Here is a 7,973-nt window from a genome sequence, read left to right as displayed (position 1 = left end):
ATAGGCGCCGAGCCAAAGCATCTTTCTATTTTGTTGTTATTGTTGAGGCAGAGTCCCACCCTGTGCCCTGAGCAGAGTGCAATGGAGTCATAGCTCACTGTGAGCTCAGACTTGGGCTATGGGTGTCCCACTGCCTCAGCCTCCAGAAGCCTCTCAGAATACAGGTGCCAGCCACAACGCCAGCTATTTTTAGAGACAGGGGTCTCTTGATCAGGCTGGCCTCTAACCTGTAAGCTCAGGGCAATCCACCCACCCTGCCTCCCAGAGTGCTAGGATTACAGGCATGAGACACCTCACTGGCCTAGTCGAGGACTTTTCTTTTTCCTTCTTCTTCTGCATACTTAAAACCATTTCTATAAGTGGCGCCATCAATGAAACCTTTACCTTCCCTTTTTAGCTTAACTTCAGTTCTGATGTTGATGTCCATAGCTGTAGTCCTTTCATTTTAACTGTAATGCAGTCAGCATTGATTTAGTCATTTTTCTGGCTGTAGAATTTTTGCTATTACTGTAGTGCCGCAACGAATAGTTTTGTTCATGTCTCAGTGCACACATAGGAGAGTTTCTTTAATGTGTCTACCTAGGACTGGAGTTACGATATAGAAAAGTATGCGTATTTCTCCTAGATGTTGCTAAGTAGCTCTCCAGAGTAGTTGTACTGATTTATACTCATAAAAGTAGTGAACAAGAATCCAGTTTTTCAATATCCTTGCCATTTCTACATGCTGTGAGACTTTAACGCTTTGTTAATTTGGCAAATGTGAACTAATACTTCATGGTTTTTTCTTTTTAAATTTTTTTTTTGAGATATAATTTACATAAACTGCAGTGTATCTGCTTTTAAGTGTACAGTTTGATGACACTTGGCAAATCTGTGCAGTTACCGTCCCAACCAGATATATGTAACAATATGCATGAAAAAGTATCCCTCTGCTTTATTGTCCTAGGCAAACACCTGTCTTTGTTACTTCGATTTCTGTTACTTTAGGTTAGTTTTGCCTATTCTAGAATTTAAAATGATAGAGTTGTATAGGATGTACTTTCTTTTCTTTTTTCTTTTTTCTTTTTTTTTTTTTGAGACAGAGTCTTACTTTGTTGCCCTCCATAGTGCTGTGGAGTATAGCTCACAGCAACCTCAAACTCTTGGGTTCAAGCAATCCTCTTTCCTCAGCCTCCCAAATAGCTGGGACTTGCCATGGCACTGGCTATTTTTAGAGATGGAGTCTTGCTATTGCTCAGGCTGGTTTCAAAGTTCTGAGCTCAAGCCATCTACCTTTGTGGACTGCATATTCATATCATTTATCTATTTTTCTTTTTCTGTTTCTTATTTTGTTTTTTTTTTTAAGAGATAGAGTCTTAGTGTGTTGCCCAAGCTAAACGGCAGTGGCATGATCTGAGCTCACTGCAGTCACCCTGGCTCAAGCAGTCCTCCCAAATAGCCTCCTGAGTAGCTCAGACTATAGGCATTTGGCATGCCTGGCTAATTGTTCAAAAAAAATAGCTCAAGGGGCTTAGGTGCCAGCCACATATACCAGAGCTGGTGGGTTCGAATCCAGCCTAGGCCTGCCAAACAACAATGACAGCTACCCCCCAAATGGCTAGGTGTTGTGGCTGGCACCTGTAGTCCTAGCTACTTGGGAGGCTGAGGCAAGAGAATAGCTTGAGCCCAGGAGTTGGAGGTTGCTGTGACCTGTGATGTCACAGCACTCTACCCAAGGTGACAGCTTGAGACCTCTATAGATGAGGTCTTGCTATTTTCCCCAGGCTGGTCTTGAACTCCTGCCACAATCTATCTATACAGCACTTCAATTATGTGCTGACTGCGGTTGGTCTTTATGGTGTTTTTTGGGTGAATAGAAATTGTGCTTTTTAACAAACATCGATATTTTTCTTTTCCTTTTTTTTTTTTAGACTGAATCTTCTACCTGTCATCCTGGGTAAAGTGCCATGGCATCATAGCTCACAGCAACCTCCAACTCAGGCTCAAGCGATCCTCTTGCCTTAATTTTTCTATTTTTTAGTAGAGATGGGGTCTCGCTTTTGCTCAGGCTGGTCTTGAACTCCTGAGCTCAAGCAATCCACCTGCCTTGGCCTCCCAGAGTACTAGGATTACAGGTATGAGCCACTGTGCCCGGCTTGTGATTTTTGTTTTTAAACATAATGCCACCCTATTTGCTTCCTAGCTGAGGAGACAGACCAGTAAATGTACAATCACTGCTTAGTGTGATATGTGCAATGCTGGAGATGAATGCTGGCTGCTGTGGGAACACAGGGGAGAGAGTCAGCCATAGTGGGGACCTGAGGTGAGGCTTCCCAGGGGTAGTGATGCTTGAGCTCAGGCTTGAAGGCCTGGTTGACGTTGGCCAAGAAGGCGGGTACATGTGCAAAGGCAAGAGGCGTGAGAAGACTGGGGTCTGTTGCTTTCCATTAGTTGCAGCAGATGGTGCAAGGCGGAGAGTGGCAGATCTGAAGCCTTGCATGACATAATCATGCATTTAGCTTTTATCTGCTGATAGTTGGGAGTCAACAATACCTCAGTGCTCAGAGTTGGGCGTTGCTGCTTTTAGTGTTGTGTATGTCCTTATATTCATGATTGTAGACTAAAATATAGTTAAGACCTTACAGTCTGGATACTTTTAAATATCCCTATCACTGATTTAATCTTTTGTTTTTATGTTCCTGTTGGAAACTTTGTGCAGAAGTATCATTCATGTTCCGATGTTTATAGTGAGTACTCGGTACACAGTAATTAAGTAAAAATGATCAGAGTTGAGCTCTGGACACATTATTTGTCTGTAGTTAGAAAATAGCAAATAATGACATTAGAACGAAGGAACGAACGGCCTTACTTTTAAAAATACCATTTGCTGAGGCAGCTCCCGCCATAGCCTCTGCCAAGCCCTCTGCTATCACCTCTGAGCAGAAGATGGCTGTGCCTCCCACGTATGCTGATCTTGGCAAATCTACCAGGGATGTCTTCACCAGGGGCTACGGATTTGGCTTAATAAAACTTGATATGAAAACAAAATCCAATTGGAATTTACAAGCTCAGGCTCAGCCAACAGTGAGACCACCAGAGTGACAGGCATCCTGTAAACCAAGTGCAGATGGACTGAATATGACCTGACATTTACAGAGGAACGAAACACTGTCGATATGCTGGGCACCAAAGTTACTGCAGAAGATTGGCTTGCAGGTGGCCTGACGCTGACCTTGAATCCACCCTTCCCACCTGACACAGGGTGGGAAAGGGGTTGCTAAGATCATGACTGTGCAAGTGGAAGACGTCAACCTGGGCTGTGCCGGGCATTTCTACGTTACTGGGCCTTCAGTCTGGGGTGCTCTGATGCTGGGTTATGAGAGCTGGCTGGCTGGCTACCAAATGAATTTTGAACCCATAAAGCCCCAGGTGACCCAGGGCAACTTTGTGGTTGGCTGCAAAGCTGATGGATTCTAGTTTCACATGAATGTGAATGATGGGACAGAGTTTGGTGGCTCTGTTTAGCAGAAGGTGAACAAGAAGTTGGAGACCACTTTCAAACTCACCCAGACAGCAGGAAATAGTAACACTCACTTCGGAATAGCAACACTCACTTCAGAATAGCAACCAAGTATCTGATCAATGCCAGTGCCTGCTTCTTGGCTAAAGTGACCAACCTAAGCCTGTTAGGTTTAGAATATACTCTAAAGTATTATTTTTTTTTGAGACAGAGCCTCAAGCTGTCCCCCTGGGTAGAGTGCTGTGGCATCACAGCTCACAGCAACTTCCAACTCCTGGGCTCAAGCGAGTCTCCTGCCTCTGCCTCTCAAGTAGCTGGAACCACAGGTGCCCGCCACAACGCCTGGCTATTTTTTCATTGCAGCCATCATTGTTGTTTGGCAGATTCGGGCTGGATTCAAACCCGCCACCTTAGGTGTATGTGGCTGGCGCCTTAGCCACTTGAGCCATAGGCACCAAGCCTAAAGTATTCTTAATATTCTTAATATTCTTTAAAGTATATTCTGTACTCTAAAGTAAAGACCCTGATGCCAGGTATCAGACTGATGGTGTTAGCTGTGCTGGGTGGTAAGAACTTCAATACTGGTGCCCATAAGCTTGATCTAGGACTGGAATTCCAAGCATAACTGAATACTGTATAGTTGTTCAATCTTAAACTATTTTGCAGCATAGCTAGTATAGAATTTAGTGTATCTTTTTTTTTTTTTTTTAAAGAGACAGGGTCTCTCTCTCTATTGCCTAGGCTGTGGGTGCCCATAGCCTAGCCAGAACCTAGATGATCCTAGCCAGAACCTAGAACACTTGTAACCTAGGACAGTTGGTCTCAACTGCACTCAAGCATCTTCCCACCTCAGCCTCCCAGGTAGCTGGGGCTACAGGTGAGCACCACCACACTTGGCTAATTTATTTTTTTTTTGATACAGAGTCTCACTATGTTGCCCTGTGTGGAGTGCTGTGGCATCATAGTTCACAGCAACCTCAAACTCTTGGGTTTAAGCAATTCTCTTGCCTCAGCCTCCCAAGCAGCTGGGACTACAGGTGACTGCCACAACACCTGGCTATTTTTTGTTGTTGTTTTAGCAGGTCCAAGCCAGGTTTGAACCCACCAGCCCTGATGTATGTGGCTGGCGCCCTACCTACTGAGCTACGGGTGCCGCCTACTTGGCTAATGTTTAAAATATTTTCTATTTTTTTTAAACTTTAATTTTTTTTTTTTTGGACAGAGTATTACTCTGTCACCCTTGGTAGAGTGCCATTGTGTCGTAGCAACCTCAGACTCTTGGGCTCAAGCGAGTCTTCTGCCTCAGCCTCCCAAGTAGCTGGGACCACAGGTGCCCGCCACAACGCCCGGCTATTTTTTGGTTGCAGCCGACAGTGTTGTTTGGTGGTCCCGGGCTAGATTTGAATCCACCACTTTAGGTGTATGTGGCTGGCGCCTTAGCCACTTGAGCCACAGGCGCTGAGCCTGCATCTTTTAACATTTTATGTCTGGGGTCCAAATACTGCTAAATAAATACCATGTTAGACCTCCCGGTTAAAGATGATTCAGATTTAAGATGTTAGAGGTACAGAAGAAACTTAATTACAAAAAAAGGTCCTTATAGCTATAAATTTTGGAACTTGGTGGCCCTTCTAAGATGCTGAGTTTCTTTCTTCCTTTCTTTTTTAATCTAGAAATGATTGCAAGTGGAAGCTGATAATGTGGAGGCACTTTGTAAATTCCTATTGAGTAAATGAACACAATTTTAACTTACTGAGAATTGAGCCTCAGTTTCCTAACTCCAGTCAATGAGCAGCTCATTGCTTGATGGTGTGTATAAACTCAGCTGAAAGGGGCTTTTGTAGACAGATCTTCATGACCTGTTCCCACCCCAGTTCTTTATCACTTCTTTTGCATCACAAGGTTCTCAGGCTATTTTGTGCCATTTTGCAGTGGAGAGGGTGGATGTGATGAAGCCAGTAATCAAGGACTTAATTCCATCTTGTGTCGTGGTGTTTTGTCCTCGCACCAGAGTATGAAATAGCTTCCAGGAGCTCCAGCTATAAGCTCGGAAGAGTCTGTGTGATTGTAGTCACATGGTGACAACACTCAGAATCTAAATTGGACTTCTTTGCATTCTCACCACTCAATTTACTTTTTAGCAGTTTAGTGGGTACATTTTAGAGTCTTCCATTTTATGTGGAATTAGATCCTCCCCTTCAAATGCTGTAATTAACATCACTTAAAATAAAACCTGAATAAAATATTGAAACCTCAAAACAAAATTAAAAATATCATTTGTTGAAATTCATTTTCCCAGGCCAAATGTGGTGGCTCATGTTTGTAATCCCAACAACTTGGGAGGCTCAGCATTGCTCCAGGAGTTCTTTTGTTTTTTTGAGATAGAGCCTCAAGCTGTCGCCCTGGGTAGAGTGCTATGGCATCACAGCTCACAGCAACCTCCAACTCCCAGGCTTAAGCAATTCTGTTGCCTCAGCCTCCCACGTAGTTGGGACCACAGGTGCCCACCACAACGCCCAGCTAGTTTTTGGTTGCAGTTGTCGTTGTTTGGCAGGCCCAGGCTGTATTCAAACCCACTAGCTCTCGTGTATGTGGCTGGCGCCTTAGCCGCTTGAGCCACAGGTGCCGAACCTGGTCCAGGAGTTCAATGCAACAGTGAGCTATGATCTTGCCAGGCACTTCAGCCTGAGTGACAGGATGAGACCCTATTTCTAAGAATAAAAAAATACAAAAAGGAAATTCATTTTCCCAAGTTCTATAGATAAAAACTATTTTGAAGTCAAAAGGATAAATACAATTAAAGAAAAGAATTGGTATCAGTTTTATGAGATGAACTTGTTTGAAGAGGTGGATCTCTTGATGTCCCTTATGGTCTCAGTTCTTTTACTAATGAATTTGCCAATTAAATAAAAAGGGAGTAGAACCCATCTGGTAGTTATATATGGAATAGGAACAGATTAAGTTTTGTGGTGAGATTGGTTTTCTCGCAGCATTTTTTGGGCAAATGTGTGTATCCTGAGGTGGTGGTGAAAGTGCAGTGAGAGAGCGGTTGCACCTGAAGACCAAAGGGACTCCCCTCTGGAGTGGAGAAAGAATGTGAGGCCTGGGAGGGCAGATGCTAGTTGACCATAGGGGTTTCTGTTTCTCTCACCTCTGGGAAGTTTTTTAGTAGTGAAAATCAGAACCACTCATATGTTCCCACCTATAACAAGGTAGTTTTTTGGAAACACATTCCTTAGAATTGAGCCTCGGTTTCCTAACCCCCGTTGACAAGAGGCTCATTGCTTGATGGTGTGTGTAAACTCACCTGTACACAGATCTTCGTGATCTGTTCCCACTCCAGTCCTGTATCACTTCTTTTGCATCACAAGCTCTGGTGAAGAGAAGGGCACTGTGATTTCCAGGTCAGTGAAAGAGAGACGAGGTCTCTGACTCTTGAGAGCCTCAGGTGAGGTACATATCAAAACACAGATGGTTTGTCCACAGAGCCAGTGCAGAGCCAAGGACAAGACAACCCGAGTCCTCTATTAGAGGGCAATGAACATGGTCACTGAAGCATAGGTGAAATCCTTTAAGTAATTTAGCTCCTGAAAGATGATTTCTGTCTTATCATCTGTTAAGAAAATCAAGGGAATAGTCAAGGTGGCCATCTCTTATCATAAGGTATTTCTGGGTGTTTTTTGTTTTCTTTTTATTTTTTTTATTTGTTTATTTTGAGACAGAGCCTCAAGCTGTCACCCTGGGAAGAGTGCCGTGGCGTCACAGCTCACAGTAATCTCCAACTCCTGGGCTTAAGACAGCAATTCTCTTACCTCTTCCTACCAAGTAGCTGGGAGTATAGGTGCCTGCCACAACACCCAGCTATTTTTTGCTTGTAGTTGTCATTGTTGTTTGGCAGGCCCAGGCTGGATTCGAACCTGCAAGCTCTGGTGTATGTGGCTGGCGCCTTAGCTGCTTGAGCTATAGGCGCAAAGCCAGTTTTTATTTTCTTCACTAACTTTTCTAGTCAGGCAAAGCCACAGAGCCTCTGCCTGGTGTCTTCTGGCCCACACATCTCTCAGAAGGTCTGGGACAGTGGATGAATGTCTGGGAGTGTCGTGCCCCTGTTTTAGCAGTGCTGGGCATCTGCTCACATCCTCGTAGCTGTGACTCTGTGCTCCACACAGCCCTCCAGTCACAGTGGCTTATCGAAGGCTTCTGGCATCATTTCATTATGTTGCATTTTATTTCCGTAATCTGCTGCCAGTTGGGCCTTCCATTTCTCTGCTTGGGTCATAGCTGCACTCTCCAGCTGTCCCATGTGTATGCCCCAGCACGCCTGGCCTCTCCCTAGCTCTTGGGATTGCACCGTGCCTGGCACATAGCAAGTGCTCAAGAAATGCTCACTGAATGAATGACTCCCCTTGTTACTAAATCATCAATCAGATCCCTTTGCCTTTAAAGCTGTAACTTGACTTTCTTTTTTTTTTTTTTT

The 7,973-nt window shown here is 44.2% G+C and overlaps 1 protein-coding gene and 1 pseudogene across 2 annotated transcripts in view; both read left to right on the top strand.

Annotated features, from left to right (window-relative positions):
- The window catches only part of KCNG3 (potassium voltage-gated channel modifier subfamily G member 3), a 55,066-nt gene that overhangs the window by 27,513 nt on the left and 19,580 nt on the right, over positions 1 to 7,973 (top strand). The window lies entirely within an intron of this gene.
- Positions 2,926 to 4,124, top strand: LOC100963721 (annotated as a pseudogene).

Source organism: Otolemur garnettii, unplaced genomic scaffold (assembly GCF_000181295.1).
Source record: "Otolemur garnettii isolate 467f Iridium unplaced genomic scaffold, OtoGar3 scaffold00024, whole genome shotgun sequence".
Taxonomy (NCBI): domain Eukaryota; kingdom Metazoa; phylum Chordata; class Mammalia; order Primates; family Galagidae; genus Otolemur; species Otolemur garnettii.
Note: the sequence above shows the minus strand (reverse complement) of the source record. Positions and strands in the feature narration are given on the sequence as shown.